At 44.6% G+C, this 12,380-nt stretch overlaps 1 protein-coding gene across 26 annotated transcripts in view; it reads left to right on the top strand.

Moving 5' to 3' along the window:
• The window catches only part of POFUT3 (protein O-fucosyltransferase 3), a 356,913-nt gene that overhangs the window by 222,804 nt on the left and 121,729 nt on the right, over positions 1–12,380 (top strand). For 3 of the 26 annotated variants that reach the window (XM_074353442.1, XM_074353434.1, XM_074353439.1), the window contains exon 8: positions 7,495–7,590. The exons of the other annotated variants lie outside the window; for them this stretch is intronic. The gene's annotated coding sequence lies outside the window, so the exon portion shown is untranslated. The remainder of the gene's footprint in view (positions 1–7,494; positions 7,591–12,380) is intronic. 26 annotated transcript variants of the gene reach the window in all.

Below are 12,380 nucleotides of genomic sequence, written 5' to 3'. Positions count from 1 at the left end.
CAGAGGGCCAACACATGCAAATTTGAAACAAACGTTTCCAGAGCAGAAAGTCCAACACCAATCCTGTCACACAGGCGTAAAACAAATTATCCAATGGGAGCTGCACGTAAATCACTCAAGAAGAGTGCCAAAAATTCCACTACATTCCTTCCAGAATCTAAAACCCAAACATGTTAGAGTTCCAAGCTCTTACCTAAAAAAAATTCTGAAGGGAGAATGAACTGTGAATAACAATGGAGAAAGTAGAAGCAATTCATCCACCTGATGGGACCACCTGCTAATCAGCGTTCCCACAGTACTTCGTATCCAGCTGTGAATCGAAACTCTTGAGCTAAGTTTATGGCTTAAAAACACCAGAGACCCCTGTCATCATCATCACTGTTATTTACCAGGGACTGAGCCAGAATCTGCATGATTGCGATGTTTCTTGAAGGAGGCTGATCTCTGTGGGTTGTGTCTGATTTGGGGGAGGAGTGTGGGCCGGTTCCATATGCTGAGGTTAATGGGCAATGCAATAAATCACAGTCGTAGAAAAGAAAGGCCTTGGAGTGGGTAGACAAGTGTTTTAGTTTCTTAACCCACTGCACACTCATGGAAGAAAGAACTCTGTATGTGTTAGAAAAAAAAAAGACACTTCCATACCTTTAAAAATTTTTTTAGTAACATGTTCTTGTACAAGACACAGTGTTTAGTGCAAAAAGTTTCTAAAAGGCATTTATCAAGGTAGAAGGGAAATGATTCTTATAGCAAAATGTCTGCCCTCCCACATGCAGAAAGTAAGTGGGGCCAACCATGGGAACCCCAAAAAATTGGGAAAAGAGAAATGGGTTCATCTATAAAATCAGTGCCCTGAAATAGACTTAGGGGTGTAAAGTCTTGCACTGAATTACAAGGCTCGATTCAGTGCATTCACGTATTCATTTGCTCGGGCTGCTGGGTGGCTTAAAACAGCAGACACGTGTTGTCTCACAGTTCTGGAAGCCAGAAGCATGCAGTCAAGATGACAGTAGGGCCGTGCTGTCTGTGCAACACTTAGGGGGACCCTTTCTTGGCTCTTCTGGCTTCCGCGCTGCACGCTGTTGCTGGAGTTCGTTGGTTTGCAGCTGCACCGCTCCCATCTCTGCCTCCAGTGTTGCATGGTGTTCTCCGTGTCCTCTTTCTTCACGGATGTCTTCTTATAAGGACACCAGTCATATTGGATCAGTGGCCTATCCTGCTTCAGTATGACCTTATCTTAGCTATTATATCTGCAGCAACTCTGTTTTGAAATAAGGTATCCCTCTGAGATAGTGGCAGTTAAGAATTCAGCATCTCTTTTTCGAGGGAGAGGGCACAATTTAACACACAATTTATATATTGAAATATGGCAAGGATAAGATTTACAAATTAGGAGCTTTCTTCTGTTTATTTTCTTCTTTTTTCTTCCTTCCCTTCCTTCTTCCTTCCTTCTTCCTTCCTTCTTTCTTTCTTTCTTTCTTTCTTTCTTTCTTCCTTCCTTCCTTCCTTCCTTCCTTCCTTCCTTCCTTCCTTTCTTTCTTTCTTTCTTTCTTTTTCTCTTTCTTTCTTTCCCTTCCTTCCTTCCTTCCTTCCTTCCTTCCTTCCTTTCTCTTTCTCTCCTTTCTCTCCCCCCTCCCCCCCTTTCCTGGCTTGCCTAGACATGGCATCTTGGTGAAGACTGAAAAACAGAACTAGAAGACATTAAGTTGATGTACATAAGAAAAGTCATGAAAATACCCAAGAAAATATATTTCAGAATGAGAAGGGCAAACTGCCTGTGTGATGAGGAAATCTCTGAGGATGGAAGCTAGCATAATGGAATTTTGTAGAAAGAGTAAGAAGATTGAAATATAACGTGGGTAAGAGAGAGAGAGCGAGAGATGATTTCCAGAAGTTGGCTGTGTTGCCAAGAGGAGCCAGCCTTTAGCACCACTGAGAGCATCCTGTAGCTCTGTTACACCTCCTGGCCTTGGAGTAAAGCCCGTGTTTTGCTCAGCTGCGTCACTGTGAGGGCTCTGTGGAGGGAGGAAGCAGGACCAGTTTTGCTCATGCTGCACAAAGTGCAGATTGGATGGGGATTCTTTAGCAACGGAGGCGCAATAACAAAAGACAGAGAGAAGTACACAGCGGAAGTGTCCAGCCCGAAGGACAAAGAAGCAGAGCGTGTCCAGTAGAGTTTAATGTTGTGGGTCCTCTATAAAAGGCAACTATGCCTTCTGCTTCCTTAGCTGAGAATTAGTCCTTAATGTTACCTAAGGAAGTCTGCCTATTCTGCTCCTACATTCATTAAACAAACTTCCTACTTTAGTTTAATTTACTCCTTCAAGGAGAGCTTTGTTAGATGTTCACAGACTCTGTTCTAGACCATGGGACAATAATTTTTTTTGAGGGGGAAGCATTTTTAGTAAAAATTTGCAATTCTTTTATATATATATATCTCAGTTTTGTTAATATTCACTGCCTTTGCGAAACAGTTCTGCCTTCAATGTGCTGACAAATTCAAGACTCTGAGTTTGTAAGATCTAGGGTCAGACCTTGGGGCACAGTTAATTCACAAGCTTGTGGTGACCTCATAAGGCATCATGGCAACAGCATACTGGTTTCTCCCCAAATAAGGATAGGATCTCACAATACAATTTCATGTTGGGGATTTTCTGTTTTTGTTTTTCCTACGTGCTCAGGTAGGAGGGTGGCCTCCAGGCTCATTGAGACTGACTGGTTCTGCAAAGGAGAATGTCAACCTTGGAAATGTGAAAGGACTTAGAAATTAAAACTGGAATTTAGGATTCCCACCCTTAGGTTTGGTTTCTCAGCCTCTGAACTTGGCTGCTAAAAATTATCACAAAAGCTGGAGACCTGGGACTTTAGTTACAGGCAGCAGTTATATAGTGTTGTTGATGGTGATGTTGGTGGTAATGATGGTGGTGGTGATGATGGTGATGATGGTGGTGGTGATGATGGTGATGAAGATGGTGATGATGGTGGTGATGAAGGTGGTGGTGGTGATGAAGGTGGTGTTGATGATGATGGTGGTGATGATGATGGTGATGAAGGTGGTGGTGATGATGGTGGTGATGATGGTGGTGGTGATGATGGTGATGAAGGTGGTGGTGATGATGGTGGTGATGATGGTGGTGGTGATGATGGTGATGATGATGCGTAAACCACCGGCTTGACACAAAGGAGCCAAGAGCACTCACAGGCTCTTAGAACTCTCTATAGTTTGTACAATGTCTTTTAAAATTTTTAAATGAGCATTTGGCATTTATTATCCATGTATTTATCTAAGCCCATGTTGAACTTGTCTGTGTTTCGACTTGACAACTAGTTCAGGTAACAAGTTCCATGTGTTTACTTCTCTTCTAGACAAGAAGCCCTTATTTTTTATTTAGAACTTATTTTTATTAAAATTGATGGTTACATAACTGAGGTTGATTCTCCCAGAAAGCTCTTAAGGGGAGAGCATTCCGAGGGTATCCTTTGCAAAAATGGGTCTTTGGGTACCTTACATAGCACATCACTCCAAAGTAATGCAGTTACACGGTGATTTTCCAACATTTTAAGCCACCAAAATGTGCTAAAAAAAATTGCATGGGATCTTATATAAAATTGGTAACAGATGCACTAGTTTACTTATAGACCATTTAATTTTTCCCCATAGAATTCAACCTCACATAACACACTGTCATTTTTTAAACACTTGGCTCCTTCAGCTAGAACATCAGCTCCATGAAGGCAAAGCCTTTGCTTATCCCCAGCCACTAAAATAGTTACATACGCATAGCCAGCGTCCAGTAAATAAACTGAATAAATGAAGCAATGTATGAGGTACAGAAACCACTCCTGAGCCTGAGGCTTCCTCTGTGATTCCCTTTCTCTCAGCTGGTACCGAACTTGAGCATCCTCCGTGAAGCCCTCCCTGGGATGTCAGGTGGATTTTGATTGGCATAGGGCCTTGCTCTAAAGCTCACGCATGTTTTATCTTACTGGGGCCTCTCAACCTCCCTGCGAGGTAAGTAGGCACGTATGATTCCTTCTCCCAATTTGCAGATGAGAAAACAGATTCAGAGATGATGATGCACTTTCTCACAGTCACATGGATAGAAAACGGTAAAGCCGCAGGGCTGAGACAGCTCCAAGTGCTCTACACCAGAATTTCTCGCTGCCTTGGCTGCAGCTTATAGGAGAAGTGAATTTTAAATCATGACCCAGAAAACACAACACACACACGTCTACAAATAAAGCAAAGGTTTTACTAATGCCCTTCCTAATGTAATACAGCCTAGTATTTTTATTCTATTTAATGAAAAACTATTCTAATTGCAACCACAGACGGAGAAACAGCGCTGTCTGACACCCGCATGTTCTTGCATAAGTTCTCCTCTCCAATCATCCTTTCTCTCCATTTCAAAAATGAAAGAATAATTGCTTTTGTCTCCTGCTGGGCTTCCCGGGCTCTGCGTGAAGTCAGCCAGTCTGGGGAGCAGGACGTTTCCTCCATGCTGGAGTCAGGGGGCAGGAACCAGCTAGGCCGCCGTCTGAAAGGAAACTGAAAGCTTTTATGGGGGCAAAGGCGCAGAGAAAATCAAATCTGAAAGCCTGGACACTGGGGGCAGGAAACAGTTAAAGGACCACTGGATACACCGAGCTGCCAAGACCACCACAATGTTCGAGCAAACATCAGACAGAGAACAGATGTGAAGTCACCAGAGTCCTTCAGGGGAAGATAGTGGCGACATAAATTAACCTTGTCTAGGGCCTGACCAGGGGACTATGCGCTTTTTGAAGTCTTCAGAGTGAAGCCATTTTTTTTATGGGCCCTCCAAGGTTATATACCTTTATCCAGCAGAAGAGGTTTAATTAGAGCCGCTTGTTTACGGGGAAGGGACGTGAGCGCGGTGGGGGCTACCAGGGTGACTGCACAGAAAATAAACGAATGAGGCTGCAAAACAGCTGAGGTTTCCTTCATTCTCTTCAGCTGATAAGATTCCCTTCACCCTCAAGATTACGTTGGTCTGTTTTCCTGAAACTGGAGAAACAAAGAGGTGAAAACATTCCAGACTCCTGGCCCTTCGGTTTGGAAGGATTTTGGTCACAACCTCCTTCGAAGCTGGCCTTCGTGATTGATGGTGAGGTTACACCGCACCCAGCTGCCAGAGGATGGGCCTCCGGGACCCCTCACCTGCGGGGCAGCACCGCAGGAGCCACCCCCGGGATGTGGGCGCGTCTTATCAGTGGATACTTACCCACAGCTTTGAGGAGGGCCTGGCACTACAGCTCCCAAAAGATAAATTCTCTACTCAGGGGAGGCCCAGCTGGGGAGGGATTTGAGCCACAGATGGCTTTGTTAGGGCAGTGTTCCCAGAAGAAGATACGGAATTAGGCTCACCACTGATAAGGGCCGATGGATCAGAGGGCCACTAGGAAATCCCGATCGAATTCCTTTAAGAATCTGAGAAAGGGCAGGAGCTGCGCCTGGTGGGCAGCAGAGGGGATGGATACTAGAGTCTGGGCCAGTTTTCCTGAGCATCTCCGGAGTGCCTGGTCCCCTGGGGAGGGAACAGGGGATTGAGCCAGGTTGGGGGGTGGGCAATAGAGGGGGACAGGAAGCTGCTCTGACCAAGGGTGCCAGGCTTCCTGAGTCCTTGGCTGAACGTGTGGGGTTCCAGTGGCTGGGGACCAGTCAGGGCAGACCTGGGTCCAGTCCGTGCTTGCTTTGCCACGGGCAGCTCTCCCATAGCCCCTTTCAAACAGGCCCTTTGGGGAGAGATACAGATTCTGCCAGGCCAGCCCAGGGCTCACCATAGATCAGTGCATCCAAGAGACAGAGTGGCAGGGGCTGTCCCCTCTCTCGGATGGGAGAGCAGTTTCTACTTTCTGTTCCCAGGGCCAAGCGTATTCGTGGCTGGGGTTCTGGTTGGGGGATCTAAGGACCACTGAAACAAGTCCTCTTCCTAAAGCATCCCTTCCAAACCATCTGAAATGCCACCTGTAATTGAAGATGGGCAGTGCTGTTAAGAAGGAAACAGTCCCCAGGGAGATGGGAGGCAACTGTAATCACTCACCTCTCACATCTGCCCCTTATCAGGCTGAGGTCTTCATCACTGAAGGGATGGAAGACTTTTAGGGGAAGGCACACAGTTTTGAGAAAGAGGAATTTCTGGGAAAGGCTGTCTAGGGTAAAGTCGGCCGTGGGGTCTTCGGTGAGTGAGTGAGTGAGTGAGTGAGTGAGTGAGTGTGTGTGTGTGTGTGTGTGTGTGTGTGTGTGTGTGTGTGTGTGTGTGTGTGTGTGTGTGTGTGTGTGTGTGTCGGGGGAAGGGCGCACTAGCAGCAGACACAAGGGAAGAAGGAATCCGGGAGAATCCAATGAAAGGGATGAGGCAGGGCCAGCAGAGGTGGACGGTGCTGACTCGGACATTGTCCCCAAGGCTTCCCTTGCCCTTCTGTTTCTCTGTTTCTCAGGCTCCTAAATTCTGTGGGGCTCACGTTTCCTTCTGCCTGAGATGCTCTTGCCCAGAGCAGAGGCAGATTTCCGTCCAGCTTAAGTCCAGTGAGACCTAGACTTCTGATGCCTGTCTGCGTCACCTCCACCCAGCTTAGGAACACAGGAGGCACATAATGACGTCTGCTGGAAGGCGGATTCTCCCAATGGATGGGGCGTGCACATTTCACACCTGTGTGTGGTCCAGAGACTTGGTGCTCGCTCTTCCTTCCCCCTGCAGTGCTCCCTGCCCCCCTGGCACCAATGGGTGCCCTCCTAGTCGTCCCTCAAGACTCAGCTCAAACACCATATCCTCTTTGTAGCCTTTTCTGTCTTCATGTGGTTTCTCTGAAGTACACACCTCGTAGACCATGTGTCACAGTGTATTATCATTGCTGACTTCTTTCTTAATCTTACCCACTTGACTTTGACCTTCTTGAGTTCATTGGTATCTTTATTTCTAGCACATCGCACAGTGCTTGGCACCTAGCAGGTGAATTGATTGGACCTTATATGAAGTCACTTCCAAGGGACCTCGCCAACATTCCCAGTGATTTTTTTTTTAAGCCTATTTATGGCCAGTTAAGCACTCAGCAGCAGAGAGAAAAACCACACCTGGGTTGGAATATGAGGAGCTCCGTCTGCTCGTTTCAGTTTGTCACGAAGAGCGAACTTCCCTTACTTACCAAGTCAGGTTCCCTTAACGTTCCCTCTAAACGCTTTCTGAACTTGGCATCTGAAATGACAGGTTATTAGTCTGGCACATGAAGCTGACGTGCATTTCTGGGACTGCTGAGTAGTGAGGGATTTTCGAGAAATAAAAGAGTCTGTCCAGTGATTGCAAATAGAAGCCATAAGACCCCACCTGATTGTCTAGGATGAAGCTGTGCAGCTGGGAGGCAGATGTGCTGGGTCTGCCTTTCTGGTGGTGCAGAGAAGATGGACAAAGGACTTTATGCAGGTGTTGGGGGGCGGTTTGATTTCACATCTGATTTTCTTCCTTTGGATAAATGCAGACCCTAATTGCTGAACCTCTCAAGAAAGGTCGCTTCTTCCCAAGCTGAGGAGGTTGGTGGGACAACTTCTGCAAAAGTGAACCACCCAAATTAAAGGTAGGGTCAGCATGCGGGTCCTGGTTCACACAGACATGTGAGTGCGGGGTGTGGACTGCAGAGTCCTTTGCTGTGGCCATACTTTGTCCTTGGTTTATTTTTTTAATTAATTAAAAAACATTTTTTTAAATGTCAGTTTTTTTTCTTCTTTTTAAAATAACATCACTTTATTATTTTTTTGGTCATGAGGGAGGTAACTGGGTTTATTTATTTTTTAATGCAGGTGCTGGAGATTGAACCCTCCCATCTCCTTTGTTCCTGCACTGTTGTTTCTTCATTATAAAAATATATAAGAGGGGAACATGTAGTCAAACTGCAGTGGCAGATCAGAGCTAAAGGGTGCGTTGCATGTATGTGAAGGGTGCTTCTGACACCCTAGTTTTGATCAGTGCCCCAAGGCCACCCAATTAAAGATGTGATCTACAGTAGAAGCCATGTGCTGGCTCTGCAAAGGCAGCTTCAGGACACACTCCTAGCAGCTCTTCTGGCAGATTGGTTGCTCCTAAGTCACTTCTAGATAGAAATTCTGGTGTTGCCCCCAATAGCGGGAGATAGCAGTGTCCCGCTTCCGGAAACCAGATACCGTGGTCACTTTATCTCTTTCCTTCGTTTTTCATTCTCAGAAGATGTCTCTTTAATGGGGTGCAAAGAGGGTTACTTCATCTCCTTTTGACTTTTTCTTTTGCTTTCTCTCCCTCTCCCCCTGCAGCTCTTTTCTTGCGGTCAAAGCAGCTACTATTGAGCATTTCCAACTTTTAAAATTAGGCTAGGTGATTAAAGTGCCCTAATGTGTTAGGAGTATTCATAAAAATGACTTTATAGGTGGTCTTTGATCTTTCCAGTCATCTGCTTGGTTAAAACGCCTCTGCCAGCACAACTTGGTATTTTTTATATCATCTTCATAGTCCATAGTTTTTGTAAATAACGCCAGCGTTTCTGAGAGAACTGAGTTACAGGAAAGGTGGGTGGGAGGTATCTGCCCCTTCTGCCTCGTTCCAGTTATAACTTTTAACTAGTCCTTTGAAAAACTTTACGTTAAGATATCACGGGGTGTGGCTCACATGTCTGTGAAATGTCTTACATTCACTCAGTCACCCTCAGAATAAAAACCAAGTCATAGAAGAAAAAAAAATGGCTTGACTAGCATTGCAACTTAGTAACTATCACGTTTAAATTCAAGGTCAGAGAAAAAAAGGCAGGATACAATATATATACGTGATGTATGTATATTTATGTCCAAATTCTGTGTCACAGAATGAATTAGTACATGAAGCAGAGAAAGTCTCGCCATTACTTGAGTTGCGTGTTTCTGTTTCAAAATGACTGGCTTGAGTTTGGAGTTTCACTTGATTAATATGTTAATGAATATGAATAAATTAAAGCATGTTTACATTTCTGTAACATGTATTTTCCTTTGTCTCAGCAACGGACTTATAGAACTTTGGGGAAGTAATGTAACCTCTCTGGAACCTTGTCACGTGTTTAGAAAAAAAGAGGACCAAAGTATTTGCTTGATGGGCCACACATTAAAATCAAGACATTAGGCTGAGTCAGTTTTGTTGGGTGCTGATAGTTCTAACAAGGACATAGGCGTTAAAATTAAATGATTAAGTTGTCTGGAAGCTAGAAGTGTAAACATAACTGTAAGTGAGAGATACGCTTGTTTATCTTTTCTACTGTGGCTGTTAGCTTACCCTCCAGGTACGTCGCATCACACACGCAGTTTGGCTGTGTGCACACAGTGAGAATCTGGCCCGCCGTCTGTGATAATGCGGAAGTACTTGGTATTCAGCTCTCAAATATGTTGGAAGATTTTCTTCCCTTTTTCTCCAATAAGTGCTGCTTGGGGGAGGTGTGTGATGTGCCAATTAATAGGTATACTTTTTCAACAGTTGTGACTTTTCCCCCCCTCGGAGCTTGGAGGCAAAAGTGTCAGGTTCTCTGCTGCCGTCACTTTCCATAATTTCCCTGTTTATCCCAATGGGCGCTGTGGACCATGGTCTCATGGCAGGTGCACGTCAGTGGACCACATGGCAGCCTCTGGGTCAGCCCTGGCCCCAGGCCCTCCAGGAAATGAGGCCCGTATCGTTCTCAGGACACAACCAGCCCACGTTCAGACAAAAACCCTTGCTCCTTGCCAAACTGCTGACTGCCAGACATCAGAGAATTTCACTGAAAAACTATGAGTGGAGCGGACTGGGGAATATTACTGAGCTTCACATTAGGAACTTGGGCCATCATTCATTAATTTATTTCGTGAATATAAATGGAGCCCTTTCTTTGTGCCAGAAACTGCTCTAGGTGAAGGGGATATAAAAGTTGAAAAAAAACACCCTAAAAATGACAAGAAAATAAGCAAGTAAAGAAATGATCGAGACCCTTTTGATGGAGCCAGACAAAAACCTGAAATTAGGTGATGTGGTGAGAGGCTGAATGGTTGCTTCCAAAAAGATGGGTTGGGTTGGGAATGTCCAATCTGAGACAGTTGTATGAATGTTGAGGCTTGAACGTCAGGAGAGAACCAGACATGCAAAGATAAGGAAGTGGAGAATTCAAGCACAGGGCATAGCAAGTCTGGAGGTCTTAAGACGGAAGATGCCTAAGATTTTCCAGGACACAGAGGAGAGGTGGCATGTTCGGAAGGAGTGAGAGAGAGAGAGCATGTAAGTCATAAGGAAGCTCATGGAGGGCTTCATAAAGCCCAGGGGCGAACTTTGGATTTTGTTGTCAGGATAATCAAAATGAAGAAAAGATACAGTCTGAATCATTGCTTACACGTACTGTTAGCTAAGGGATGGGAGATGGACCACTGGGCGGAAGAATGAAAGCAGGAAGGTGCATGAAGCTACTGCAATGCGCAGGCCAGGTGAACCTGGGAAGTAAATCAAGGAGCTGCTGGTCAGTTAAGTCTGGAGTCTGCAACCAGGTAAAGCCACGAAGGATGCAGCTGGATATAAAAATCTGTGGTCTAGAACGGAGTCCAAAGAGGTAGGTCTGGAGTCATTGCCATATAAATCTATTTCAAGCCATGGGTCAAAACAATGGCTCCTACAGTGAATGTGTAGACAAAGAAGGTCCCCATCCTCCACTCTGGCAGCAGCAGGGGATGTAAAGATGCAAAAAGCCATCCCTGAGATGAGAGCGGACACGGCGTTTTCCACCAGACTCTCAGCCTGTGAGAGACAGGTCTCTGCCCTAGAGAACTCGCAGCGTCAGGCAATATGGGGAATTAGTGGACTGACAAGCCTAAAATACAGTCCATAGTAATAGAAGTTGGCCAGGAGAAGCCCAGAATTTGAACTCTGTAGCAAATATGCAGTTCTGAACCTTCCCTGCCCCCTCTCTTTATGATTTAATACTTGGCAAAAGAAAGGTCACTTGACAATATTTATTAGCTCATTAACTGTAAGTGTTTCTGCTGCCATGGGAGGCTTTTTTTTTTTTTTTTTTTGAATAACAAGTCTATTCTTTTCTACAAGCTACGCTGCAGGTGTCTCTCCATCGTGTAAATGAAATGGTGAGCACCAGCCCTCTCCTGGCATCCACGATCCGTAACAAAATATTACTTTCTTTCCAGCTGGTTAAAAGGAACATGATCGGCCTGAATCTGGCTTGGCTGACTTACATGAGGCCAGCTAGGCAAATATCAGCTTTGCCTTGACCTGGGCCGTCTTTCAAAGATGGTGAGCGAGGGCTATCGTGTTTCCACTGTTCAGACCCCCGTTCCCAAGAAAAGAGAAAGGAAACAAAATCAACACGCACTGAGTGCCAGATACTATATTAGGCCCTTTATAGACACAATTTAATGTAATTCTTTCAGAAGCTTTATTAAATAGGAAAGGCATTTTTATCACTAATGAGATGAGGAAATCGAGCCTCAAAAAAGTTAATTTTGCTCAGTCACACCACTGTTAGGTGGTTAAGCTGGGATTTAAAGCTAAGTCCGTGCTTTTTCAAACACATAATATCCTATGTCAAAAAAATCGTATAGTATCCTCAAACACTGTACACCTTCTCATTTGCTTTCCAGTAAAGTCTGAGCTTGCTTATAGCTGATTCCAAGGCAGCAATAGAATAAAATGTCTTTGAGCTCCTGATGAAAAAAATATTATCTTCTTAGAATTAAGGGCATTGTTTCTTTAAATAAACCAAAATATATTTCTCTAATTGTTTTGTAATGCAAATATGTCCACAGTGTAGTTCTTATTTGTGTTTTATTTTAGTAGGGGAAGGGAGATTTATAATCCCACCAGCTCTAATGGGTAGGGACATGCTACCCGTTGACCATAAAACCACCCAAAAATCCATGAGTCCATTCATTTCCAGCATTTGCACAGACTCTTCTTTGCCCTGCACCCTTGGCTTGACTAACTCCCAAGAATTCTCTAAAATGCAAGTGCCAGCTTTTCTGAGAAAGTTATCTTCCCTCTTATGGTACCAAATACAACTTTCAATGTTTTAAATGACAGACCCTGAGATTTTCCTTTAATTGGCTTGTTGGTCCAACTGCTAGTGTATTTATTCTTTGAGGGCAGGGATTTTATCTCATTCATCTCTGTGTTGTCGGTGCCTAATGGCTGCTATTTTAGGGGGTTCTTGCATTAATTCTTGAATGAGTGAATGAATCATTAGTTAATATGATATATTAATATTTCACACCAAATCTAATGTTGGCTGCCATTGATAGATATGATGATCTTTGAATCCAAAACCCGTGGCACAGTGACAGCTGGTGGACAAACCTATCAAAGACCTAACCTATTGCTTTCTCCTCCTTCTCTCCCTGCCTC

This window comes from Camelus bactrianus, chromosome 26, assembly GCF_048773025.1.
Source record: "Camelus bactrianus isolate YW-2024 breed Bactrian camel chromosome 26, ASM4877302v1, whole genome shotgun sequence".
NCBI lineage: Eukaryota > Metazoa > Chordata > Mammalia > Artiodactyla > Camelidae > Camelus > Camelus bactrianus.
Note: the sequence above shows the minus strand (reverse complement) of the source record. Positions and strands in the feature narration are given on the sequence as shown.